The sequence below is a fragment of the Oncorhynchus gorbuscha genome, linkage group LG08, assembly GCF_021184085.1.
Source record: "Oncorhynchus gorbuscha isolate QuinsamMale2020 ecotype Even-year linkage group LG08, OgorEven_v1.0, whole genome shotgun sequence".
In the NCBI taxonomy this organism is placed as follows: Eukaryota; Metazoa; Chordata; class Actinopteri; order Salmoniformes; family Salmonidae; genus Oncorhynchus; species Oncorhynchus gorbuscha.
Genome location: NC_060180.1, coordinates 54,202,790 through 54,230,672, shown reverse-complemented (window position 1 = coordinate 54,230,672; position 27,883 = coordinate 54,202,790). Strand labels below are relative to the sequence as shown.

The 27,883-nt window shown below is 42.3% G+C and overlaps 1 protein-coding gene across 6 annotated transcripts in view; it reads left to right on the top strand.

Annotated features, from left to right (window-relative positions):
* Positions 1 to 27,883, top strand: part of LOC124041834 (disks large-associated protein 1-like) — a 119,672-nt gene that overhangs the window by 36,559 nt on the left and 55,230 nt on the right. For 5 of the 6 annotated variants that reach the window (XM_046359897.1, XM_046359898.1, XM_046359896.1 and 2 more), the window contains exons 2-3: positions 5,714 to 5,794; positions 15,994 to 16,208. The gene's annotated coding sequence lies outside the window, so the exon portion shown is untranslated. The remainder of the gene's footprint in view (positions 1 to 5,713; positions 5,795 to 15,993; positions 16,209 to 27,883) is intronic. The other variant, XM_046359895.1, reaches the window with a different exon arrangement.

The following is a 27,883-nucleotide window of genomic DNA, read 5'->3' as shown; positions in this document are numbered from 1 at the left end:
GGTAGGTAAAGAAATAAAACAACTGTCTTTTTACTGACTATATACAGTAACAAGGCTATATACAGGCACCAGTTAGTCGGGCTGATTTGAGGTAGAATGTACATTTAGATATGGTTAAAGTGACTATGCATATATGATGAACAGAGAGTAGCAGTAACATAAAAGAGGGGGTGGTGGGTGGGACACAACGCAGATAGCCCTGTTAGGCATTGTGCAGGAGCACTGGTTGGTCGGCCCAATTGAGGTCATATGTACATGAATGTATAGTTAAAGTGACTATGCATATATTATAAACAGAGAGTAGCAGCAGCGTAAAAGGGGGGCACACAATGCAAATAGTCTGGGTAGCCATTTGATTACCTGTTCAGGAGTCTTATGGCTTCGGGTAAAAACTGTTGAAGTCTTTTTGTCCTAGACTTGGCACTCGGTAGTAGAAAGAACAGTCTATGACTAGGGAGGTTGGAGTCTTTGACCATTTTTAGGGCCTTCCTCTGACACCGGCTGGTGTAGAGGTCCTGGATGGCAGGCAGCTTAGCCCCAGTGATGTACTGGGCCATATGCACTACCCTCTGTAGTGTCTTGCGGTCAGAGGCCGAGCAATTGCCGTACCTGGCAGTGATGCAACCAGTCAGGATGCTCTCGATGTTGCAGCTGTAGAACCTTTTGAGAATCTGAGGACCCATGCCAAATCTTTTTAGCTTCCTGAGGGGGAATAGGCTTTGTCATGCCCTCTTCAAGACTGTCTTGGTGTGTTTAGACCATTCTAGTTTGTTGTTGATGTGGACACCAAGGAACTTGAAGCTCTCAACCTGCACCACTTCAGCCCCGTCGATGAGAATGGAGGCGTGCTCTGTCCTCCTTTTCCTGTAGTCCACAATCATCTCCTTAGTGTTGGTTACGTTGAGGGATAGGTTGTTATTCTGGCACCACCTGGCCAGGTCTCTGACCTCCTCCCTATAGGCTGTCTCGTTTTGTATGAATGGCAATGATATATTGCATGTTAGTTTTAGTTTTTTCATATGAAGCACTTAGAAATCTCAATTATAAAAAGCAATATAGAAGTTAAATATTCATGTTATTTAGGAGAATAGCTCATTTCACGCCCCGGTCACCATTCATGTTCTCTCTTCCTCTCTCTCATATATAGTGTGTTTACATAAAGTCAGAGAATTAGCCTATTGCTGCATCATATATCTCTGTGTCGTTATTGAACTGAATGGGTCTTCATCATCTAGCCTAGATCAGTGGTTCTCCATCCTGGTCCTGGGGACCCAAAGGGGTACACATTTTTGTTTTTGCCCTGGCACTACACAGCAGGCCTGGTTGCTGTCTCTGTTCAGCTATTACATTCCACTACTTGCCACTCCTGTCATTTGCCAAAGAAACTGGCCTTTTGGCAATCTTCAAATATGAACACTCTATCATTAATGAGCTTGAGGAGATCAGAGGATTTGATCCTGATTGATAATCCTCACTGCTGTCTTCCAATCACAATGTTTATGCAAATTAGACTGATAGAACATTTTCCTAACACAATTCATACATTTGATTGGAAAATTCAAACATTTGAGCATTCTGACATAATACATTTCATTGTAAAGATAAACAATGGGTGCGGGGAGAACAGAGGATTCCTCTTAATTTAATTTGTACCACCAGCGAATGTGGTCACATTACACCAAAGAAGCTCTCGCCATTCAAACTTCCTATTTTATATCCAGCAATGAAGAGCAAGGTGCTTCTTTCCTCTTAAATACATGCATACATGCATGCATACATACATACATACACTGGGTGAACAAACATTAGGAACACCTGCTCTTTCCATGACAAACTGACCAGGTGAAAGGTGTGATCCCTTATTGATGTCACCTGTTAAATGCACTTGAATCAGTGTAGATACTGGGAAGGAGATATGGTAAAGAAGGATTTTTAAGCCTTGGGACAACTGAGACATGGAATGTGTATGTGTGCCATTCAGAGGGTGACTGGGCAAGACAAAATATTTAAGTGCCTTTGAATGGGGTATGGTAGTAGGTGCCAGGGGCACCGGTTTGAGTGTGTCAAGAACTGCAACGCTGCTGGATTTTTGATGCTCAACATTTTCCCGTCTGTATCAAGACTGGTCCAGCACCCAACGGACATCCAGCCAACTTGACACAACTGTGGGAAGCATTGGAGTCAACATGGGCCAGCATCCCTGTGGAATGCTTTCGACACCTAGTAGTCCCTGCTCCGACGAATTGAGGCTGTTCTTATGGCAGAATGGGGTGCAACTCAATATTAGGAAGGTGTTCCTAATGTTTTTTTTACACTCTGTGTATATTGATACTTCTGGGACAGCCAATGGGCTAAAGGCTACTGGTTCAAGAGTTATACGAGTAATAGTGCACTATATTTTACATAGAGTAGGTTTTTAAAGGACCAGAGTTTGGTCTGAGGGGGGTTAAGATTTTTGCCATGGAAAAGAATTGGCGATACTGGTATTGTCCCGGTCCAAGTAAACTGTACGCCGACAGATGTGCTTTTGACGTGCAAACTCATTCCTAGTGTGTGTTTGTCAGTGGTTGGATTTTAATAAGCCAATTTCAAGTCAACAACTTTGACTTTTAGCGTTCCGTTCCAAAAGATGTTTGCCAGTCGAGTGACAAATTATTTTTGACAAACAAATTAGTTTGTGAAACAACAGTGCCACAAATCACTTGTGCAGATGATTAAGTACTGCCTGTAAAATCAACCCCGAGAAGAGGGAGAGAGGGGGCCCATTATTAACATCTGAATCCTGAATAGTTCCATTTCACTTCAGCAAGCCATGGCACCCACTATCTCAGGTTGTTCTGGAACTGTTTCTGTAGGTCGAAACAGATACTATTGGCATTCCTGAAACTTAAAATGGTCATTTTGGGTGCAAACAATTAGCTGAAATTTTCCGAGATCAAATTATATTTCAACTAAATAATGTTTCAGGAATACTAATCGTATCTGTTAATAACTACAGAAATGATTTCATAACAATCTGAGATGGTGGGTGTTGAAATCCTCTTGTGCTTTTTGAGGTGGAACAAACCTCCTTACAGCACAATGATCCCTGGCAGCTGCTATATGCTTCCGTACAGTTCCTTTCTGCTTTTAAACTGCTTTGCCTGCCGCATTTGTGCTCTCTGCCTCCTCTCTCCTTGCCAGCTAATAATCTAAAATTACATTTTAATTAACTTTGAATTGTACCCACCTTATGCTTTCCTGAGGCCGTTGCTAAGCCGTTCTATAAACGCCGTGGCCAAGGGAGGTTTAATTTCATACACTTCCCACCAACCGAGGCCTTTATGTGATGTCACGTTCAATCAGATTGTCACATAACCCACAGCAAAAGCATATGGAAGAGGATAAATGTTACGAGATGGCTATATTGCAACAACTTAAACCAGGAGGGCAAAGAACAAGTGGAGGAATCTCCTTCCGCGTCACTTCCCTTTCCCTGTTCTGACATGGCACACAACAAGAGCTTCTTTTACTACCACCTGCAAAGTCTAGCAGAAGTTTGCTTTAAAACAAAACCCCAATCTCTTCACCTTACATCAACGTCCTCCATTAATTCCTTTGCCAGAGTAGCAGACCTTCCATCTCCCACAGAAATTCAATCCGTGTCCCTTCAAATCTGAACATATTGCATTATCCACCCGCAGTTATGTGTTCCCCCTAGCCCCTTAGGCAGTGCCATACATCAAGGGCCCTGGCTGTTCTGCTCTACTCTGCTCCTCTGCTGTATCTTCTCATTGTGCCACTGGTTTAATATTCCCCAGGGGGGGAGGGGCTGCCTCATCACATGAAGTAATAGATAGAGGCTCATAAATGATCCCCATCAGTCATAGAGCGCTGAGGCTGGGGAAGAGGCATAATAATAATAAGGAGCAATGCGCGTGCCACGTCCACCTAAGCATCTGTCTTTTTCAGACGTCTATTTCCTGTTTGAGAGGTGCAACATCCTCTTGTCACTTAAATCTCGCAGGAATGATTGATTTTCATTTTACTCCTGTGACTCTCTCATACGCTTGCTTGTGCATGTCGTCCCCCCCCCCCATTAAAGTTACGAAATGTTTGTACTTACCTGTTGAACACACCCCGGTAATGGCTGAAATGGGCTCAATGGAATATATTGTCTTTCCGATGTGTCTATAAAATTGCTAAAGCTTCGTCAGGGATTTAACACATCTCAAAACTTACATCACAAGAAATAGAAGAAAGATACATTTCTTTGGATGGGTGTTCATTTTTGGTGGAATTTGAAATAAGTAATTTGCTACAGTTGAAACTTTAACAAATTAGATGCGCTTAAATGAAAGCAACAACTAAAAATGAATACTCGGTTTATAGTGATATTATGTCTGATCTCACAAACAATGTAAAGTATGTATAGATGGGTGTAATCTAGAGCCAAGTGTGTTGATACTTAAACTGAGGGTACCATGCTATTGACACACTTGTTTGTAACATAACGTGATTCAACAGTAATTAATGAGGCAGTCTAGACAGTGCAGGTGAGTCCAAGTAGGCCTGGACAGAGGATTATTTGTGTGGTTCCAGTCGTGTTCCATCCTTAGTGTTAATGATGACCTTTGCTACAATAAGGGCTGCAAATGGCTGACAATTGAATTAGGCTAAGCTCAATATGAATTCTAAAAGCCAGATAACCCTCTTCATGTTAGTGAAAAGAGGGAGATGGGGGGTCTACTTCCCACCTTGTCAAACATGATTTTACATTGGGTATGAATTGAATGAATGAAGTGTTGGGGAATAGATATGGTCAGGAGGACAGGAGAGGGTGGGTTGGACGTGTTAGGGTATGGTTGCAGTGTACTGAAATAAACAGCCTAAACCGTTTTTGTGTGCACTGTTTTGCACTGCATAACCAGGCAACCTCCATGTGCTCCAATCGACTACCTGAACTTATTACTAACCTATTATGATGAGAGAGAGTGTGTGTGTGTGTGTGTGTGTGTGTTTGCGTGTGTGCGTCCTTGTTTTCTGTAGTGACTTTGATTGTCACAAACATTTAGAGGCATTGTGGGAGATTGGGAATAGAGAGAATCACATCACACACCATAAATTCAGCTCATGTGGGAAATCAACACTGCGTTCAAAGTCATTATATCCTCTTTTTGTTGGCAGTTTACAAGTTTATGTTATGGAGTCTCATCAAAGATAACATCTAATGATCAAAGCCAATGATGCTTGTCTGTGTGAATAATAATGTTGCTGGAACAGCGTGTGCTGTGTTACATCCTAGGGCTAGGGGGACTGGCGATGTGTAATCAGGGACATGTTCTTTTTAGACCTTGGGCAAAGCTGGGGCTTATCTCAAATTGTACTCATGGCTCCTCTTTCAGAACAAAGGGCTGTGGAGTAACGGCTGAAGAAGCTATTTCATAATTTAGCTGTGGTATCTCTGTCTGCACCACTGTACTGTAGCTGGCCAAATTAGCATGAAGGAATTCAAGTGTCAGTGTGTCCAACTATCATTTCAGGATCTCTGATTGCGCAACTGGCTCGGTGTGAACCCTGTGTCATCTGAACTGAAAATGCAATTGAATTGACTTGTAACAATAGACAAAATGTAAACAAAATGTAACAATAGACAGTGTGTTGTCTCATGAGACATCTCTAATACATCCTAATGAAATGACCCTTTCTGTTTGTTTGCTTTTGTCTTTTCCAGTGGACTATATCGGTGTGAAGGCTAACACACAGGGATTCTGATGCCTTCCAGACAACAATCTACGATGGGGAATTGAAGAGGGTGAGTAGGATTACTAACGGTTAATCAAGAGTTTGTTTAGGGTTAATTGAAATGTATCATAGATACGTACCGCAATTCTTATATTTAGAGGGGAAGAGGGGTGATAAAGGATCATGACAGGGACCTCTAAAGGCCTGAGGCAGAAATCAGAAGAGACTTTCCAGTGGTAGCTGGAGGTATAAAGTAACACTTCAAAATGCTGGTCGCAGAAAGATGAGGCCAAAGCGACAGGCAGATGACTGACCTGGCAGTCAGAGCTGTCAGTTTGGCCCAGTGTAACACGGGGGAGTGAGAGACAACAGGCAGACAACAGGAGCAAAGTGACGCACAGAGGCTGTGCAGCAGCCTGGGACAGCCTGGTCAAAAGCAGTGCGGTAAATATAGAATAGGGTACCATTTGGGACACAGACAGGGTCTGGTAGCAGGGAGAGAGGCCAGTTAACCTCACATTGCATGTGTCTGGATGATAGTCTTCTTAGTTCTTTATATCACCGCAACCAATGCCATGAGAATACCAAGTATGATATGTTTTGAAGGGAAAACCTGCAGCTAAACAACAACATTGTAGCTGTTGATGAAATGGAGATCATGATGTCCCGGGATGGAGTAAAGAAACAAGCTTTTAGCTATGACACACTGAGCTGGAGAGGAGAGGAGTGGGGTGGAGAGGAGCCAAGAAGAGAGAAAGGGAGTAAGCCGTCTGATCAGAACCACAGCAGGGCAGCATTCTCAATGCAGTTTGAAGACTACAGCGGAGAGGACCCATAAGTGAACATCAGAGGGCTTTCACACTGTCTTGTAATATTCACTGCCTCTTTTAACAGCTGTGCACACAACCTTCATTTTTATGTTGCCCTGCATTGGCTCTACCCCATGTGTTTTCACAGCTGACCCTTGCAATTTGATTGGTTGTGCCAAGTTAACAGTACACATTTGTGTCAGAATTCTGCCTAAGTGACTCCATCAACCGCTTTTGGGTCTGTGGTTAAAAATTTGAAAGTAAAAAATCTAAAAATCTTGCTTCCAGCGGTTTCAGCTGTGATGTTTTTTTCGTAAGTGCACCAGAAGGTAAGACGTAGTGCAAAAGGCACTCACTTGGAATCTGTACTCTATTCGCCCCTGGCGAAAACACTGCTCATTAAATCTTAAGAGAAATGGTGTATTTCCTTATTTTTCGTGGTGTTATTTCTGGGAGGGGCAGAGATCTGATGGTAAAGTAGATAGTGGATTAGATGAGAAGGAAGCATGAACAACAATTATTGTTGGATTATACATGTTAGAAATCTAAGGGTTTTGGGCTGGTAGTAATGTATTTACAGTAGAATTTGCTGTAGAAGCATGAAGAGTGGAAGCATAAAATAAAACCCTGCCTATAATATATTCAAAAACTGTACTCAAGGACTGTCGCTTCGCTGTATGGAAGCTTGGAAAGCAGTCCCAAGACATATGTTTGACGAGTTGATGACAAGCATAATATGTTACTGTGGGTGTCGATCTGCTTTACAACTGATGCTGCTCACTTGACATCAGCTCACTCTGTCATACTTAAGCATTAAGGCCCGAGGGGGTGTGGTATATGGCCAATACACCACGGCTAAGGGCGGTTCTTTACGCACGACGCAACACGGACTGCCTGGACACAGCCCTTAGCTGTGGTGTACTGGCCATATATCACAAACCCCCGAGGTGCCTTATTGCTATTATAAACTGGTTACCAACAGAATTTGAGCAGTAAAAATAAGTGTTTTGTCATACACATGGTATACCACGGCTGTCGGCCAATCAGCATTCAGGGCTCGACCCACCCAGTTTGTAATGCTAATTTTACCATGGCATTGTTGAATAGTCATTTCTGATTGGCTTGAAGGGCATTCTAGAGTGTGCATTACCTTCCTATAACGCACAGTATATTTACAAAAATTACTTTAAAAAAAAATAGCGACAAATAAAATAAAAATTAATCAGTTCGTATATTTGAGTTTAACCACTATTTGTTGTATTATTTGGTCTGTCTTTTTCAGGTGGATTAAACTGAAATTTCAACCAACTTTCTAAGGCTAGTTTAAAAACTAACAATATTTTGGAGATTTCATTTTCATATAACTGAAAGTGAGCTGAATAAAGGGAAAAAGGCCATACTTGAACATGGGGTGAGACATTCTTACTAATTTACTAGAGAACCATTTCGGATTTCAGTATAATTTTTGTATGACTGATGCCTTTAGTGAGAGGTCTAATGCTTTAATATTTAATCATTTCTGTCCTCCAAATTCATATTTGTTATATAAATAGGCCCTTTTTAATTTGTCTGGCTTGCCATTCTATATAAAATTGAATATTTTTTTTCTTCATATAATTTAAAAAGCAGCTCACTAGGTGTAGGCAAAACCATAAGCAAATATGGTAAGCAAATTCAAAATCAGCAATGAAAAACAGTCCTGGTTTCCCCGATATTTCATAGTTGTCACGCCCTGGCTATAGAAAGGCTTTTTATTCTCTATTTTGGTTAGGCCAGGGTGTGACTAGGGTGGGCATTCTATGTTCTTTTTTCTATGTTTTTGTATTTCTTTGTTTTTGGCCGGGTATGGTTCTCAATCAGGGACAGCGGTCTGTCGTTGTCTCTGATTGAGAACCATACTTAGGTAGGTCTTGCCCACATGAGTTTTGTGGGGAGTTGTTTTCTGTTTCGTATCTGGTTACCAGACAGAACTGTTTCGGTTATTCTTTTTGTCATTTTCGTATTTAGTGTTCAGTTGCTAATAAATAAATGATGAACATGTACCACGCTGCACCTTGGTCCTCACCTTCTTCCACCAACGGCCGTGACAATAGTATTCTATTGTTTCCAGTACTTGTCTTATATTATCTCCAATGTATCGTTGAAGTATAAAAACCTGTCTGATTTCGGATTAATAATATCCGACAATACCTTTTTTTATTCTATGCGCTAATCATTTTGCTAAAGTTTTTGTGAGAGGCCTCCAGTTTTTTAAATAGACTGGATCTTTATATTTCCAATTTGAACCCTGTTTCCATAATAATGAAATCAGACGACCTTGTTGTGTGTCTGACATTCTACCATGTATAGATGACATGCTAATAACGGTCATCTGAGTATATCAAAAAAAGGTTTGGTATACCTCCACTTGTATACCATCCAGCCCTGGAGTTTTCCCGGTCTTTAGTTGCATCAAGAAGTTCCTCCTCTGTAATTTGTCCTTCACATGAGTCTTTCTGTACAGCTGTTAATTTTACATTATTAATAGAAAAATAATCTATACAATTAGCTTAGTTAGAGGAGATGGAGGAGACTGAAACAAAAACATATGCTTAAAGTACTTTACTTCCTCTTTCAAAATATTGTTTGGTGAAAATGGGTGACTGACATTTGTAACAAGTTTCAATAAATTATTTTTGGTAGCATTTCTATGTTGAAGATTAAAAAATAATTTAGTGCATTTGGTACAAAGTTCGCTTTATTTTTAAAAATATATTGCACTTGATCTTTCTTGATAAAGTTCCTACATTTCTTTTTGTTTTTCCTCTAACTTATTCTGAGCCTCTGTGGTACTGTTTTTATTGCTATATATGTGTACTGTTAATCCTTCCATTTCCTTAGATGAGTACTGAATTTCATGGCCTCTAAAGGCACATAAGTGTCCCATACAATAAGGGGGATCTGCTGTACCTACATTATTGCGGAAAAAGTCCGTTATCATCCAGTAGGCTTGATTACATTTCCAATGTCCTCGCCCCTCGTGGAAATGCTATAGTTAATTCTTACATGTTCAATGTTTGAGCTGCTTATGAAAGCAAAAGTCAAATGGAAAACATTGTTAAATTAAATGTTCATAGTTGCAAGCTAGGACTGATGGTTTGGTTAGCTAAACTAGCTAACCAGTGGCTACCAAGGCAACCACTGTTCTATCTAGTAAGCTTGCTAGCTACTTCAGTGGATGTTGAACACATTTCTAGCGGTAAATGTGTCAAATTATAGCCATGATATCAAAGGGATAATCAACTCGAGGCTCTATATGTTCTCTGGAAAATAATCCATGGAAGGTTACTTCTATTCCACGAGCGCATCGTGGAACACACCTTCCAAGACGTTCATTATTTTCCAAAGAATACATAGCCCTTTGATTATTCCTTACATATTATATAGTTGAAGACCAGTGGCAGTCGGTTCTGTTTAAAATGAGGGAGGACAAAAAAAATGTTTAATTCGCATGGCCTTATTTCTATTACACAATATTGGATGACTGTCATTCATATTCCAATCACCCAGTAACATCGATAGGTTTAGGCTACTACATGATACTCACATTTTCCCTATACCCATCATGAGGTTGCTATAACCTACTCTATGAGTGAAAGTTTACAACGTAGGTGACCAGGTCAAGAGAATGTTTTTTAGGTGACACATGGACAGACAGTGACACATTCAATACCGCCTTGCACACTCTTGCCTGCATCTAGCTGATCTAGGCTGTAATCATTAGTCCAACAGTTGCAAACGAGAGTTTCTATTGGACAATATCCGGAATTTTTCTCCGTTACGTTTGCTTCTGTTTAAGAAACGTTTTTCAACAGAATCAGGGGGAATGAATACCCCCCAGTTCACTTTCATAGCAGCCATGTTTTATTGCTTCTTGCATCTATGCTCTTTTCTCCTCACACTTTCCCTTCGTTTGTGGACATCAATGCACAAAACATCAGCAGTATCTGACCATGCAAAAAAAACTTTCCAAACCAAAACATATCATATCCACTACACACAGCTTACATCTTTGTTGCCATATTAGCGAAAGTAATGTCATTGTTAACATAGCTAATATAATTCATGTGTTAGTAAACCCTCAACAATCATGCAGTAACGTTAGTGTATAGTCAGTAAGCAGTTTAGCATTTACACCCCTCTACACACCCTGCCTCTCCCTGTTCGGGCGGTGCTCGGCGGTCGTCGTCGAAGGCCTACTAGCTGCCACCGGTCCATTTTTAGGTTGTGTCTGTTGTTATCACCTGTGTCTGATTAGTTCATTTTCGTGAGTTTATTAACCTCTGCTGCCTGCTAGTCTTTGTCCAGGATTATTTTGCTGTGTTAATTCTGTTAGGGGTGCGTGTTTACGCCACAGGTTTTTTTTCCCCTCACAGTCGTTGTACCATTGGTACTGTGTTAGGAGTAGAGGTTTCTCCTCCGTGTATTTCGTGATTTTCCCCGCCTGTTGTTGGTGGGTTGGGACTTATATTAAACAGCTGTTCAAACTGGAATTCCTTGCTCTCCTGCTCCTGACTCCCGCACCATAATGAAATGGAGTCAGCAGGAGCTGACATGCTCTCCACTTCCATGGAGGAGCACGTGCAACACCACACCACCATTTTCCACCGTCTGTGGACCGCCATGGATCAGGTGATGGTGACGATGGAGAGATGGGAGAGGGGTGCCTTCCTACCCCTACACCAGCCACACTCCAACCAGCACCACCACCTTCTCCGATGTTGTCTGGCACCAGCGGTATTCGGCTCGTGCTCACGAGGGAGTGAGCTAGCATGCAGAGATGCCACTCTCACCCTGGACCAGCTAGTGGACATGTCCATAAGGTTGGACAACTTGCTGGCTACGCGCGGGCGTCCGGATTGGGTCCTGTTGGTTCCATCCCCCAGCACCTCCACGCCAACCCCCATGGAGTTAGGGGGTGCTGCAGCGAAGGCGGCTGGAGGAGGAGCCCCTTTCTGCACTAGGTGTGGTCGGGGGAAGGAACACTGCCGACCGGTGCTGGAAGGAATCGTCTGGGAGTCGAGACGGCAGGCCGAGCACTGTTCGGACACCCCAGGTGAGTCAGCACCAGGCTCACCCAGCCCCCTGTTGGTCACATGTATGTGTTGATTTCTTTCCCTGAGTTTTCCCCCCATTCCCACCAAAAGGCGCTAGTAGATTCAGGCACAGCGGGGAATTTCATGGACCATAGTTTCGCACATACAGTGCCTTGCGAAAGTATTCGGCCCCCTTGAACTTTGCAACCTTTTGCCACATTTCAGGCTTCAAACATAAAGATATAAAACTGTATTTTTTTGTGAAGAATCAACAACAAGTGGGACACAGTCATGAAGTGGAACGACATTTATTGGATATTTCAAACTTTTTTAACAAATCAAAAACTGAAAAATTGGGCGTGCAAAATTATTCAGCTCCTTTACTTTCAGTGCAGCAAACTCTCTCCAGAAGTTCAGTGAGGATCTCTGAATGATCCAATGTTGACCTAAATGACTAATGATGATAAATACAATCCACCTGTGTGTAATCAAGTCTCCGTATGAATGCACCTGCACTGTGATAGTCTCAGAGGTCCGTCAAAAGCGCAGAGAGCATCATGAAGAACAAGGAACACACCAGGCAGGTCCGAGACACTGTTGTGAAGAAGTTTAAAGCCGGATTTGGATACAAAAAGATTTCCCAAGTTTTAAACATCCCAAGGAACACTGTGCAAGCGATAATATTGAAATGGAAGGAGTATCAGACCACTGCAAATCTACCAAGACCTGGCCGTCCCTCTAAACTTTCAGCTCATACAAGGAGAAGACTGATCAGAGATGCAGCCAAGAGGCCCATGATCACTCTGGATGAACTGCAGAGATCTACAGCTGAGGTGGGAGACTCTGTCCATAGGACAACAATCAGTCGTATATTGCACAAATCTGGCCTTTATGAAAGAGTGGCAAGAAGAAACCCATTTCTTAAAGATATCCATAAAAAGTGTTGTTTAAAGTTTGCCACAAGCCACCTGGGAGACACACCAAACATGTGGAAGAAGGTGCTCTGGTTAGATGAAACCAAAATTGAACTTTTTGGCAACAATGCAAAACGTTATGTTTGGCGTAAAAGCAACACAGCTCATCACCCTGAACACACCATCCCCACTGTCAAACATGGTGGTGGCAGCATCATGGTTTGGGCCTGCTTTTCTTCAGCAGGGACAGGGAAGATGGTTAAAATTGATGGGAAGATGGATGGAGCCAAATACAGGACCATTCTGGAAGAAAACCTGATGGAGTCTGCAAAAGACCTGAGACTGGGACAAAACATAAAGAATAATCTACAATGGAATGGTTCAAAAATAAACATATCCAGGTGTTAAATGTAAATGTAAATGTGTTAGAATGGCCAAGTCAAAGTCCAGACCTGAATCCAATCGAGAATCTGTGGAAAGAACTGAAAACTGCTGTTCACAAATGCTCTCCATCCAACCTCACTGAGCTCGAGCTGTTTTGCAAGGAGGAATGTGAAAAAATTCTCGATGTGCAAAACTGATAGAGATATACCCCAAGCGACTTACAGCTGTAATCGCAGCAAAAGGTGGCGCTACAAAGTATTAACTTAAGGGGGCTGAATCATTTTGCACGCCCAATTTTTCAGTTTTTGATTTGTTAAAAAAGTTTGAAATATTCAATAAATGATGTTCCACTTCATGATTGTGTCCCACTTGTTGTTGATTCTTCACAAAAAAATACAGTTTTATATCTTTATGTTTGAAGCCTGAAATGTGGCAAAAGGTTGCAAAGTTCAAGGGGGCCGAATACTTTCGCAAGGCACTGTAGGTTAGGGGTTCAGATGGACAAACCCTTCCCCGTCCAGTCCCTAGATAGTCGAGAATTAGGGTCAGGGAGGCCACGGCTCCACTGGACATGGTTACGCAGGGGGGTCATGAGGAGAGAATTAGTCTCTTCCTCATTGATTCCCCTGCGTTTCCAGTGGTGGTGGGGATTCCCTGGTTAGCCTTTCACAACCCCACTATTTCGTGGCAACAGAGGGCTCTAAAGGGGTGGTCAGATGAGTGTTCAGGTAGGTGTGTGGGAGTTTCCATCGGTGCAACGACGGTGGAGAGTCCTGACCAAATCCCCCCTAATATGCCGATTTTGGCTAACACCTTCTGTAAAAAAAAGAGGGTGACCACCATCGACAAGGGGATTGTGCGATAAACCTCCAGGAAAACGCAGCACTTCCCAGGAGTCACGTGTATCCCCAGTCAGAGAAGGAGACTGTGGCTATGGAAACATATGTCTCTGCATCTCTGAGGCATTCACGTCACCCGCCTCCTCAAGTTTATTTTTGTGAAGGAGGGAGGTCTGTGTTCGTGCATTACCTATAGAGGTCTAAATTCTATTACGGTGGGGTACAGTTACCCGCTACCTCTCATCGCTACGGCGATTGAGTCATTTCACGGAGCACGCTTTTCCACAAAACTGGATCTCAGGAGCGCGTATAACTTGGAGTGTATCCGGGAGGGAGATGAGTGGAAGACAGAGTTTAGTACCACATCCTGCCATTATGAGTACCTCGTCATGCCGTATGGGTTGAAGAATGCCCCAGCCGTCTTCCAATCCTTTTTAGACGAGATTGTTAGGGAGCTGCATGGGCAGGGTGTGGTGGCTTATATCGATGACATTCTGATATATTCCGCCACATGCGCCGCGCATGCGTCTCTGGTGCGCAGAGTACTTGGGCGACTGTTGGAGCATGACCTATACGTCAAGGCTGAGAATTCCCAACAGGCCGTGCCCTTCCTGAGGTATCGCATTTCCACATCAGGGTTGGTGATGGAGTGTGACCGCATTGCAGCCGTGTGTCATTGGCCGACTCCCACCACGGTAAAGGAGGTGCAGCAGTTTTTAGGGTTTGCCAATTACTACCGGAGGTTAATCCGAGGTTTTGGGCAGGTGGCTGCTCCCATTACTTCACTGCTGAAGGGGGGGGCGGTGCGTCTGCGGTGGTCGGCTGAGGCGGACAGAGCGTTTTGTCGCTTGAGGACACCGTTTACCGTGGCTCCCGTGTTGGCGCATCCGGATCCCTCTTTGGCATTCATAGTGGAGGTGGATGCATCAGAGGCTGGGATTGGAGCCATGTTCTCACAGCGCTCTGGCGCGCCACTGAAGCGAAACTATGACGTGGTGGACCGGGACCGTTTCTGGCTGTCGTAAAAGCTCTGGAGACATTGGCTTGTGGGGGCTCAACACCCCTTTCTCATCTGGACTGACCACCGTAATCTGGATTACATCCGGGCGGTGAGGAGACTGAACCCTCGCCAGGCAAGGTGGGCCATGTTTTTCACCAGATTCAGATTTAGGATATCGTATAGACCAGGGTCCCAGAACGCTAAGGCAGATTTACTGTCCCGTCTTTGATACAGAGGAGCGGTCCATCAATCCCACCCCCATACTTCCAGCCTCTTGTCTGGTGGCACCGGTTGTATGGGAGGTGGACGTGGACATCAAGCGGGCATCTCGGTCAGAGCCTACTCCACTTCAGTGCCCAGCTGGACGGAAGTACGTCCTGCTTGGTGTTCGCGACAGGTTGATTCGGTGGGCTCACACGTTACCCTCTTCTGGGGATCGATAGGACGGTGCGATGCCTTAGAGGGAAGTACTGGTGGGCCACTTTAGCTAAGGGCATGAGGGTTTGTCTCTTCCTGTTCGGTGAGCGCTCAGTGCAAGGCTCCTAGGCACCTGCCCAGAAGGAAGTTACAACCCCTCCCCGTTCCACTGCTGCCTTGGTCACACCTGTCGGTGGACTTCCTGACCGATCTTCCTCCGTCTCAGGGAAACACCACGATCTTGGTCGTGGTGGATCGGTCATCTCCGGTCATCTCCTTTTGCCCGGTCTCCCTACGGCCCTACAGACTGCGGAGGCCCTGTTTACACACGTCTTCCGGCACTACTGGGTCCCCCGTTCATGTCCCGGGTTTGGAGGGCGTTCATGGACCGTCTGGTGGTCTCGGTCAGCCTTACCTCTGGTTTTCACCCTGAGAGTAATTGGCAGGTGGAGAGAGTTTACCAGGATATGGGTAGGTTTTTGCGGTCGTTTTTCCAGGACCGGCCAGGGGAGTGGGCGAGGTACGTTCCATGGGCAGTGATGGCTCAGAACTCACTCCGCCACTCTTCAAGTAACCTTTCACCCTTTCAGTGCATGTTGGCGTATCAGCCAGGTCCTGGTACCATGGCATCCGAGCCAGACCGAGGCTCCTGTGGTGGAGGTATGGGTGAAGAATTTGAAGGAGACCTGGGAGACCGCCACCGCAGAACACCGGGGCCCTGCCGGAAGCTGGGGCCATTTAAAGATCTGAGGAGAATAAACGAGGTGTGTTATAGGTTACAGCTCCTCCTTATTACCGTATTAACCCTTCGTTTCATGTGTCTCTCCTCAGGCCGGTGGTAGCTGGTCCGCTTCAAGAAGCTGACGTGCGGGAGGTCCCTCCGCCCCCCCTGGACATCGATTGTGCTCCGGCGTACGCAGTGCGATCCATGCTGGATTCCAGGCATCGGTTGAGGGTCCTGCAGTAGCTCGTGGATTGGGGGGGGTACGGTCCGGAGGAGAGATGCTGGGTGCCGGTGGAGGACGTCTTGGATCCATCTCTGCTGAGTGAGTTTCACCGCCTCCATCCGGATCGTCCTGCGCCTCGTCCTCCGGGTCGTCCTCGAGGCGCACGTCAAGAGGGGGGTACTGTCACGACTTCCACCAAAGGTGGCTCCTCTCCCTGTTCGGGCGGTGCTCTGCGGTCGTCGTCACCGGCTAACTAGCTGCCAATGATCCATTTTTCCTTTTAGTTTGTGTCTGTTGTTATCACCTGTGTCTGATTAGTTCATTTCGGTGACTTTATTAACCTCCGCTGCCTGCTAGCCTTTGTCCAATATTATTTTGCTGTGCTAGCTCTGTTAGGGGTGCGTGTTTGCGCCACAGGGTTTTTTCCCTCAGTCGTTGTACCATTGGTACTGTGTTAGGAGTAGAGGTTTCTCCTCCGTGTGTTTCATGATTTTCCCCGCCTGTTGTTGATGGGTTGGGACTTATATTAAACAACTGTGCAACCTGGAATTCCTTGCTCTCCTGACTCCTGCACCTACCTCTTCTTAGGAGGCACCTAACACACCCCTTGCACAGTTTTTCACAAAAAAATGTATTACATTTGATATACACAACCTATTCAACGTTTTCAAAGTGAAAGAAAAATATTATAGAACATTGTCCAATTGAATTAAAGTTAAAAAGGAAGATGTCTTGATTGCGTATGTATTCCTACCCAAGAGTTAATACTTAGTAGACGCATATTTGGCCATTACAGCTGAGAATCATTTTGAATGAATAAGATTCTACTAACTTTGTACAATTCTTAGGGAAACATATACTAAACCAAAATGCAACAATTTCAAAGATTTTATTTATTTTTATATCACCTTTATTTAACCAGGTAGGCAAGTTGAGAACAAGTTCTCATTTACAATTGCGACCTTGCCAAGATAAAGCAAAGCAGTTCGACACATACAACAACACAGTTACACATGGAGTAAAACAATCATACAGTCAATAATACAGTAGAAAAGTAAGTTTATATACAATGTGAGCAAATGAGGTGAGATGGTAGGTAAAGGCAAAAAAAGAAAAAAAAGGCCATGTTGGCAAAGTAAATACAATATAGCAAGTAAAACACTGGATTTGCAGTAGAAGAATGTGCAAGGTGGAGATAGAAATAATGGGGTGCAAAGGAGCAAAATAAATACAGTAGGGGGAGAGGTTGTTGTTTGGGCTAAACCATAGATGGGCTATGTACAGGTGCAGTAATCTGTGAGCTGCTCTGACAGCTGGTGCTTAAAGCTAGTGAGGGAGATAAGTGTTTCCAGTTTCAGATTTTTGTAGCTCGTTCTGAGTTACAGTTCATATAAGGAAATCAGTCAATTTAAATACATTTTTTAGGCCCTTATCTAGGGATTTCACATGACTGGGAATCCAGATATGCATCTATTGGTCACAGATACCTTAAAAATAATGGGCCTCACAATGGGCCTCGTCACGGTATCTTTGTGCATTCAAATTGCTATCAATAAATTGCAATTGTGTTCATTGTACGTAGCTTATGCCTGCCCATACCATAACCCCATTGCCACCATGAGGCACTCTGTTCACAACGTTTACATCAGCAAACCGCTTTCCCACACGACGCTGATTGGACATACTGCCAAATTCTCAAACATTATGTTGGAGGCAGTTTATGGTAGAGAAATTAACATTCAATTCTCTGGAAACAGCTCTGGGGGACATTCCTGCAGTCATCTTGCCAATTGCACACTCCATCAAAACTTGACATCTGTGGCATTGTTGTGTGACATAACTGCAGCACGGATCCATAATAAATACAAATACCCGATAATGTCAGTGGAATTATGTTTTTATAAATGTTTACAAATTAATTTTAAAATGAAGAGCTGAAATGTCTTATGTCAATAAGTATTCAACCCCTTTGTTATGGCAAGCCTAAATAAGTTAAGTTGTAAAAATCTAAGTCGCATAATAAGTTTCATGGACTCACTCTGTGTGCAGTAATTGTGTTTAAAATAATTTTTGAATGACTACCTCATCTCCGTACTCCACACATACAAGTATCTGTAAGGTCCCTCAGTCGAGCAGTAAATTTTAAACACCGATTCAAACACAAAGACCAGGGAGGTTTTCCAATGCCTCGCAAAGAAGGCCACCTATTGGTAGATGGGTAAAAATTCAAGAATAAGACATTGAATATCCCTTTGAGTATGGTGAACTTATTAATTACACTTTGGATTGTGTATCAATACACACAGTCACTACAAAGATACAGACGTCCTTCCTAACTCCGATAGGAAGGAAACCGCTCAGGGATGTCACCATGAGGTCAATGGTGACTTTAAAACCGTTCCAGAGTTTAATGGCTGTAAAAGGAGATAACTGAGGATAGATAAAAAATGTTGTAGTTACTCCACAATACTAACCAACGTTTTTTTTTAAATGAAAGTCTTTACAGAATACAAATATTCCATAATATGCATCCTGTTTGCAACAAGGCAGTAATGTAAAACTGCAATAAAAATGTGGCAAAGGTATTAACTTTATGTCCTGAATACAAAGCGTTGTGTTTGGGGCAAATTCAACACAACACTTCACTGAGTACCACTAACCCTAATCTGAATAAGAGTTGTCTATTAATCAGCTACCAAAAAGTAAGCTTGCATTCATCATAAATATTCAAATTTGATATTTCTGCCTATTGTATCTGTGTATCACTCCAAATCATCCATTACATTTGCAACAAGTCTGTTAAGTAATACTGCAGGACAACACTGCAAATAAATGAACTTTTTGGCCTAAATGTAAAACTACAGGCTTGGATCAAATTCAATACAACACAGAGTTAAACCCTTTATTTTGTGGTGGCTGCATCATGTTATGGGCATTTCTGTCACCTGTAGGGACTGGGGAGTTTGTTAGGATCAAAATAAATATGAAAGCAGCAAACCGCAGGTAAAAACTTAGAGGAAAACCCGCCTCAGTCTTTTGAAACCCTATAACCCTGGAATAGTTTTTTTTTCAGCGAGGCAGTTACACAATTTGTAATGCCAAAGGCACATCAGAATTACTTTCCAAGAGGTTTTGAGTGTTCCTAAGTGGTCCAGTCTCAGTCCTGACTTAAATGTCCTTTTATAAAAGGTTTAAATATTTCTGTCCCTCAATGATTCCCAAACAAATTTATTGAGCTTGAATAAATGTACTGAGCTTGACAAAAACAATGGATAAATGTTGACCTAAGAGTTTTGCAAAGTTAGTCTTATTCTAAATTATTCACAGCTGTAATGGCTTCCAAAGGGGTTTCCATTAACGCTGAGGTGTGAAGACATATGCAATCATTTGGACAGTTTTCTTTCACTTTAAAAATGTAGATTAGGTTGTGTAGATCTGCAGGGGAAAAATGGAATGTATTCCCTTTTTAGATTTGAATTTAAGGCAGCAAAATGTGATTATGTTTTTCATGACATTAATTACTACAGTGTATACACTACAGTTTTATTTTACTACAGTAATTGTACTATAGTTAACTGTAAATATGACAGTATACTACAGTGAGTACGACAGTAAAGTTTGCAAAACACTACAGTGAATACTAGTGTTCACTGTATTGTTTTTACTATTTGTACCATAGTGTAGTATTTTTTTCATGTGGGTAGCAACTATTAAGAGTCATGCAAAGTGACGTGTGTCTTCTGTACATGTTTGGACCTTCTCCTTTGATCAACACAGATGAAAGCCTATCCACCTGTGACTGGGACTGGATGTGCATGCTCTAATTCCACTGTCACTCACTGGAGATAAGCAGGAACACAAAGCTTGCGTCCCAAATGGCACCCAAGCTGATTCCCATCCTTGGGTATTTACCAAATGGCAACCTATTCTTTACGTAGTGCACTACTTTTGTAAGTAATAGGGTGCCATTTGGTAAACAGCCAAAGATGGGAATCAGCTACCCAGGGAGGGTACTGTACCTCATCTCACAGCTGTGGTGTGAAAGCCAATGCTCTGGTGTGAAAGCCAATGAGGTTGCTCAGAGCTGTCTGGCACTGCAGTTAATAAGTGGTGAAGTGTGGAACAATCAGCTTTGTGGGATCATCCATCCAGCTGAAAGGTTTCTGCATCCAAAATGACACCATATTCCCTATATAGTGCACCACTTTTGACCAGAGCCCTATGGTGCCATTTGGGATAAGGTGCCATTTGGGATGCGCAGCCTTCGTGTATGGGAGGATGATGATGCAGTCGGAATGGATCCAGCTGTCACAGTAGGTGGTAGCTGATTCTTCAATGGAAAGGATTAGCTCAATATAGGTATTTGTGCATTTCAGATCTATTCATGAATGAGATATACAATATGTATACAAAAGTATGTGGACATTCAAATTAGTGGATTTGACTATTTTAGCCACACCCGAAGTGGTAGCCACACAAGCTCACAGAATGGGAGCGCCGAGTGTTGTAGCGTGTAAAAATTGTCTGTCCTCGGATGCAAAACTCACTAGTTCGAAACTGCCTGTGGAAGCAACGTCAACACGAGCTGCTTGTCGGGAGCTTCATGAAATGGGTTTCCATGGCTGAGCACACACACACAAGCCTAAGATCACTATGCACAATTCCAAGCGTTGTTACCGGCATTGGACTCTGGAGTAGTGGAAATGCGTTCTCTGGAGTGATGAATCACACTTCACCATTTGGCCAATTGACAAATCTGGGTTTGGTGGATACCAGGAGACTGTTACCTGCCCCGATGCATAGTGTCAACTGTAAAATTTGGTGGTGGAAGAATAATGGTCTGGCTGTTTTTCGTGGTTCGGGCTAGGCGCCTTAATTCCAGTGAAGGGAAATCTTAATGCTACAGTATTCAATGATGTTGTGGCAACGGTTTGGGGAAAGGCACTTTCCTGTTTCAGCATGACAATGCCCCAGTGCACAAAGCAAGGTCCATACAGAAATAATTTGTTAAGATCGGTGTGGAAGAACTTGACTGGATTGCAGAGACCCCTGACCTCAACCCCATCGAACACATTCGGGATGAATTGGAACACCGAATGCAAGCCAGGCCTAATCACCAAACATCAGTGCCTGACCTTACTAATGCTCTTGTGGCTGAATGGAAGCAAGTCCTTGCAGCAATGTTCAAATCAAATAAAAATATATTTGTCACATGCGCCGAATACAACAGGTGTAGACCTTACATTGAAATGCTTACTTACAAGCCCTTAACCAACAATGCAGTTAAGGAAATACCTTTAAATAAGTAAGAGATAATAATAACAAATAATTAAAGAGCAGCAGTAAATAACAATAGCGGGGCTATATACAGACTTAAATCAAGTCCAGCTGTGTCTAATCTAACTAATTATGTGACTTCTGAAGGTAATTTGTTGCACCAGATCTTATTTAGGGACTTCATAGCAAAGGGGGTGAATACATGCACACACCACTTTTCTGTTTTTTATTTTTTTGAAACAAGTTATTTTTTAAATTTCACTTCACCAATTTGGACTGTGTTGTGTATGTCTATTACATGAAATCCCCCCCAAAAAATCTATTTCAATTACAGGTTGTAATGCAACAAAATAGGATAAATGCCAAGGATGAATACATTTGCAAGGCACTGTACTTTTGGTCATGTAGTGTATTACCCATGCATGAATCTGTTCCAAATATCAGTCTCTTGAAAAGCTGCATTGGTTTTCTTCGTTTTCTTCATGTGATAATGTACAGTGGGTTTATTTGGGCTTTATTTTGCAACCCTCTCCATTCTCCTGTGTGCTTAAAAATAATACAGATATATGAAAATTCAAAGGGCAAAAGGATGTGTTCAATATCAGAGAGATTACATTGCATGTCAACAGACTGCTGCTGAACAGAGTCCATTCTAGAGAGCTGCCCAGTATTTTAGAAGCCTGAGCGAGTAGATAGATGCAGAGCAAAAGAAACATGTGACATAGTTACAGAGACACCATGGTTCATTCCTAACATGAATTCATGGAAGCCAGGTTTCTCTGCAGTGGGGAGATAGGGATGTTTAGAGCCCCCTGCAGTCCACTGAACAGGAGGATAAGGCTGGAGGAGTGGGTTGTTGTAGATCTACAGGGAACAAATGGGCCATTTGATGAATAAATGTTTCCCGTAGGTAGTGTATGTAATTAAGATCTGACTCAGACTTTTAGGGTTGAGGAGAGGAGAGGAGAGGTGTGTGTGTGTGTGTGTGTGTGTGTGTGTGTGTGTGTGTGTGTGTGTGTGTGTGTGTGTGTGTGTGTGTGTGTGTGTGTGTGTGTGTGTGTGTGTGTGTGTGTGTGTGTGTGTGTGTGTGTGTGTGTACGTGTGTGTGTACGTGTGTACGTGTGTGTGTACGTGTGTGTGTACGTGTGTACGTGTGTGTGTACGTGTGTACGTGTGTGTGAGAGAAAGTTCCTTAGTTTGCAGTAATTAACTCAGGCCAGATTAACTCACTCTGAAGACTAAAAACCAGAAAGGCTTCTACCCCCCCCCCTCCCCTCCACTCCACAGATAATATGAGGCATTTACATAAAGGGCAGTGACATGTATAGACTGTGTATATTATTTTGGTCGTTGTCTGCTATCCTGGCTATAAAGCCGTAGGATATGTTAATGATGTGTTGACCGTTTCAAAATTAAAACATGGTTGGGTTCACTAAACAATTAGCTGTGGTACATTCATCATAAAGTTCATTTTTTAGAATGTTCTGTGGATGGTCACGACTAATAGCTTTTCTGTTGGTAAAAAGTAAGTGCAGTTATGATTCAGCTCTTAGAGTAAAATAGATTATTCTCAATATGATTTCACAGTCTTGAAGAAATGTATTTATTGAGAACAAATTATGGACCAAGGAGATCTTGTATGTCTTCAATTTGTTATTGAATTTAAATGCTGTTTTTTGTTTCTCTGCTTCTAGTGTTTGTGCTCTTTCAGGAACTGTAAATCAATGCAGATAGCTAGCATATTTTCCAAGTGAATATGTTAGCACTACAGGCCTTTGATATTTGCCTGCTCTTTGTTTGGTGAGGAGGGAAAGTACGGAAGCACATTAATGACAGTGCATGCCTCTAGGACATGTTTTCATGTGGAACACAAATGGTGGATCTTTCTCTCTCTCGCTCTCTTGGAATTTAGCCAGAACTATTTACAACCTAAATAGCTCTGTTTCAAAGAGTGTTGGTTGTTAGGAATCAAAGCTTGTTGTTTGAAATATGATGGAATTAGATTTTCCTCTCTTGAAAGTAATACTGATTACCATAAGTGGATTATGTATGCAGTTGATGGAGTTGTCACCTATACATTATGAATGTCTTTATGCTGTTTTTTAATTTGCTTTCCAATCCATATCCTACATCTGCAGTGTGGTAATGCATGGTGATTTATTTTAATTGCAAATGGTAGCGACAATATGTTTGAATCTATAGATCCAAATCCTATAGGAGCATCCTATTGGGGTGACATCAGTGACTCTCGCTATAGGCTCAGCCAGCCAGCAATCTGCTCCATTGCCAGAAATGGGAATTAAAACTGTTGTTTGCATTCACATTGTTGCTCCGCCGACAGTTAACTATTCTACATGTGACAGAGGGATTACATATAGAATAACATTAAAATATGGTTAACAGCCAGTTCACATACAATGTCCATATACGCAGACATGCATTTGGGTATTCAATCTTTACATAAAACATATTTGGTCCAGATGCTCATCTTTGCATTTTGAACAGAATGGCAGAGAAAAGTGTGTTGGAGCTTGCTATTTTCTGTGTGAAAGCGAAAGGAGTCTGAGCCCACGCTCTGCAGGCTGGGCTGAATCATAAGAGTGAGTGGGAGGGATACGCATTTCTTTCCTCAGAAAGACAGAGATTCTGCTCTGACGTATATCCCTGGCGCACTGGAGAACACAGCCTCCAGCAGGTTTTTCTCTGACATTTATATTTCTCGCACTTTCTAATTTTAATGTGACTATGTATTATGGGAGTCTGTACTCTTAACAGAATGATGTCATCGTTGACCTATGACAGCAGACAGGAAATGTATATGCATACATTGCAAACACCATTTTTTGAGAATTACGCAACCTCCATACAGTACCAAACCATTTCCTTTCACACTAATACGGATGCTATATATATATATATATATGCTAGGCTGGACAAAGCTGTAAATATTGATTGATGGCCTGCAACAGATAACAATACAGTCTCTCGCCATCAGACTATGAACTCAAGCTGACCTATTCAGACTTGCAGCGTACAGGTCATGTATTGTAATGGGATAGAGGAGGGTGTAAGACGATGGGGTGTGTACATGTGGGACATGTACGTCCTGGATTTCATCATAGAGGCAGATGAATGAAGGAGGTCAGGTCAGTGTGCAGAAGACACGTGATACAAATCCAGAGAGCACTTGAGCAGTGTCCTCGTGCTGTTGTCTGCTTTGATTTATGGAGCTGCCATCAGTGTCTCCTTCCACTGTCAGCTGGGTGATCGTCAGTACTCTGCCTCCTGAACACAAATGTGAGGGCCCATCCCAACTGGTGTTAATGTAGAAAAATCCCAAATGCTTGTTTTTACAGATTACAAAGGTTCAGATTCAGAACTCCAAAATGAAATGTCATTCACTGTGATTGGAGGACACATGGGACAGTTATGCTGCTTTAAACATGTATAAACTTGTTATCCCACTTAGGGGACAAGAAAGATTTTGATGAGTACTTGAGAGCTCTTTGTTTACGCCCATTCAACATCGTTCACACCCTCTTAAGCCATAGACCCACCCATCTCTTTAAGATTTCACATGTAAACACATGGCCAACCATCAGCATGGTCAAACCCCTCCATTATCTCATCCAATCATGGATAGCCAGGAAGGATCCGGTCTTTTTCCCTATATAGCAGTGCTTTCTCCTTGTCTAAACTCGGCTCCTAATTTAAAATTGTATTCATATTTAAGGATCCCATAAAATGTCGTCTTTAAGGCACATGACATTTCACATGTTCAAGAAGGCATTTCTGCACACAAAAATATATATATTTTTAAAGGCCCTACTGTAAAGTAGGAACTAGCGTCATCCACCCACGTTGGGCTGGCGTGTCACAAATAGCATTGCCTCCTCTGGTATGCCCTTACAGTAACATGGATCTGCTGATAGCAGTGCGTGCACTATACCTAGGTTCAGGATAACAACTAACTATAACAACCATGGCACTACACTACAGTTCCTAGATAGATCACCTTACTGTGTGTTATTTTGAGGGTTTCCCTTGGCAAAGTAATGTTAAAGCTTTCTAATAGTTAAAGATACTATTAGAAATAATATCAAATTCTGTTTTGAATATAAATAGTCTGTCTGGCTCTGGCACCTATGTGGCCATCCACAAGTATTTGGCATAGGCCTAGTGATCTGTTAGCATCTAAACCATTTATTAACTGACATTTTGTGATAAATCTGAGGATTTGGCTTGGTCAGACAATAGTCCCTTACTTTAGGGAGCAAAATTATATAGGGATTTCAATCACAGAGTTGAGGAGAATTTTCTATCCCTCACCAGATTTGAGTTCTTCGAGTGCACTCCTTGGAGTGTCAGTCAGGGCAGCCTTGAACCATGTTATTTAATGTCTTGGAGAGTCAGCCTCAAACCACCGTTAGTGCTGCACAATGTTATTCAATGTCTTATAAGAAACAGCCCCAACACTGAATGGAGAATGTAGGCCACTGAGAGCCCCATAGCTCATGTTCTTGTTCCTCTGTCTTACTCCTGTGGATTGGATAGTTTTCTATAGTAGATCTACTGTACTATACATGCTAAAATGAGTTTAGAGATGTGGCTGGCCTGTCTTGCAGCTTCAGGGGTGGCTTTTGCACAGCCAGCCCGCCTGCTTGATAGTGATTCTCACAGACAAGCCAGTCATGGGAACACAACGCAGTGAAAACTTGTTAGCTTCTTATGAATTAGCCTTGAATGGTCTATCGCTGTTTCTCTACTCCAAATTCAAACTTCATGGTATTGGTGGTGGATTTGATCCCAATGATAGTCACAGTAATTATTTTTTTCAACGAAACATTTTTGACAAATAATAAGAAGTAGCATCACGTCATATTTCATCATTATTTCATTTATACAACTGTGTTCACAGTGCTGTGCTGCCCCCCCCATGGCTTTACTTCCCCATCCACTCACCCAGCAGCTTTCCTCTAGGAAACATAGTTCAGTAAAACGTGTTGTAATTAACATAAAAACTTCAAAGACAATAGTCAATAAAGAAAAAACACACTGCTCCCATACGCAGAAGCCTCAGATTCCCACTAAGTTTGTGATTTTAAACTGTTGGTTTTACATTCAAGTATCTACTATCTAAGTATGTAGTATCCATCTTGCATAATGAGCCTCTCGTAGAGCACTATCTGTTCTCAGTGGCTGAGTATGCCAGGACTGTCTTCCTCCATGCCTTTATTGACATCAACCAAAGAGTCACTTCCACTGTTGGTGGCTATATATTAGATTTTGTCATTGTTCAAGCTGTTATTGAATGTATCAGATATGTTTGCACACATTTTGCAACAAGGTTTTATTTTGTTTCCATGGTGAAATCCTTCCTTTCCTTCAGCAATATTTCTGAAGCATATATATATAAACACACACGCATGCCTCACTTTGACTACCCATATTAACACCCCAAACTAAAGGCCATGGAAATGTGAAAATATGTTGCAGTAATGTGTCCTTTACTGTAAACAACATCCACTTGAAATAGACCTGTAATCAACAGTAAATTGTACAGTAGTGTGTTATATCATTTTAGTACATTTGATAGAGCCTTTCACAGCCTTATTTAGATTCATTAACATCACACGGTCACTCCCCTCCCATCCTGAGCTTGCGCCACATGGTGAAATCCATTTGTCAAGGATGCATTTAGCTACAGTTGTTAGGGGCTATAGAGGCTTCTGGTTTTTATGTGCACCACATATTAACTAATTCAGTCCTGGGAATTTGAGACTGTTAATATATATTCGGAATATTACCCTTACTGAAAAACTATTGAATCAGATGAGACAACCATCAACATTCAGGTCGATGTAACATTCTGGTTCTTATTCTTTCAGCTAGAAAATGGATTATCAGTAAATTACCAGTAAATCACATAATAGCTGTGTTTATAATTGTGTTGGCCAGATACAATGCTATTTCACAGTAAACAAATTAACAACAAATGTTCAGCAATGCTTATAGGGAAGGGCAGTCAACATGTACGGCAATTACACAAATGACAAGGGAGTTTTTCCTAGTCACCGTGCTTCTACACCTGCATTGCTTGCTGTTTGGGGTTTTAGGCTGGGTTTCTGTACAGCACTTTGTGACATCAGCTGATGTAAGAAGGGCTTTATAAATACATTTGATTGATTGAAATTTGACTGACTGGTGATTGGCTGAGAGAAATTAATCATAAGATTGGGAGCTCTTTTGTTAGACTTCAATGCAGCTTTTCACATTGATCATAATCTGCTGCTGGAAAAACGTATGTGTTATGGCTTTACATCCCCTGCTATATTGTGGATCGAGAGCTACCCGTCTAACAGAACACAGAGGTTGTTAATTAGTGGAAACCTTTCCAACATAATCCAGGTAGAGTCAGACATTCCCCAGGGCAGCTTTCTAGGCCCCTTACTTTTGTCAATCTTTACTAATGATCTGGCACTGGCTCTGTGTAAAGC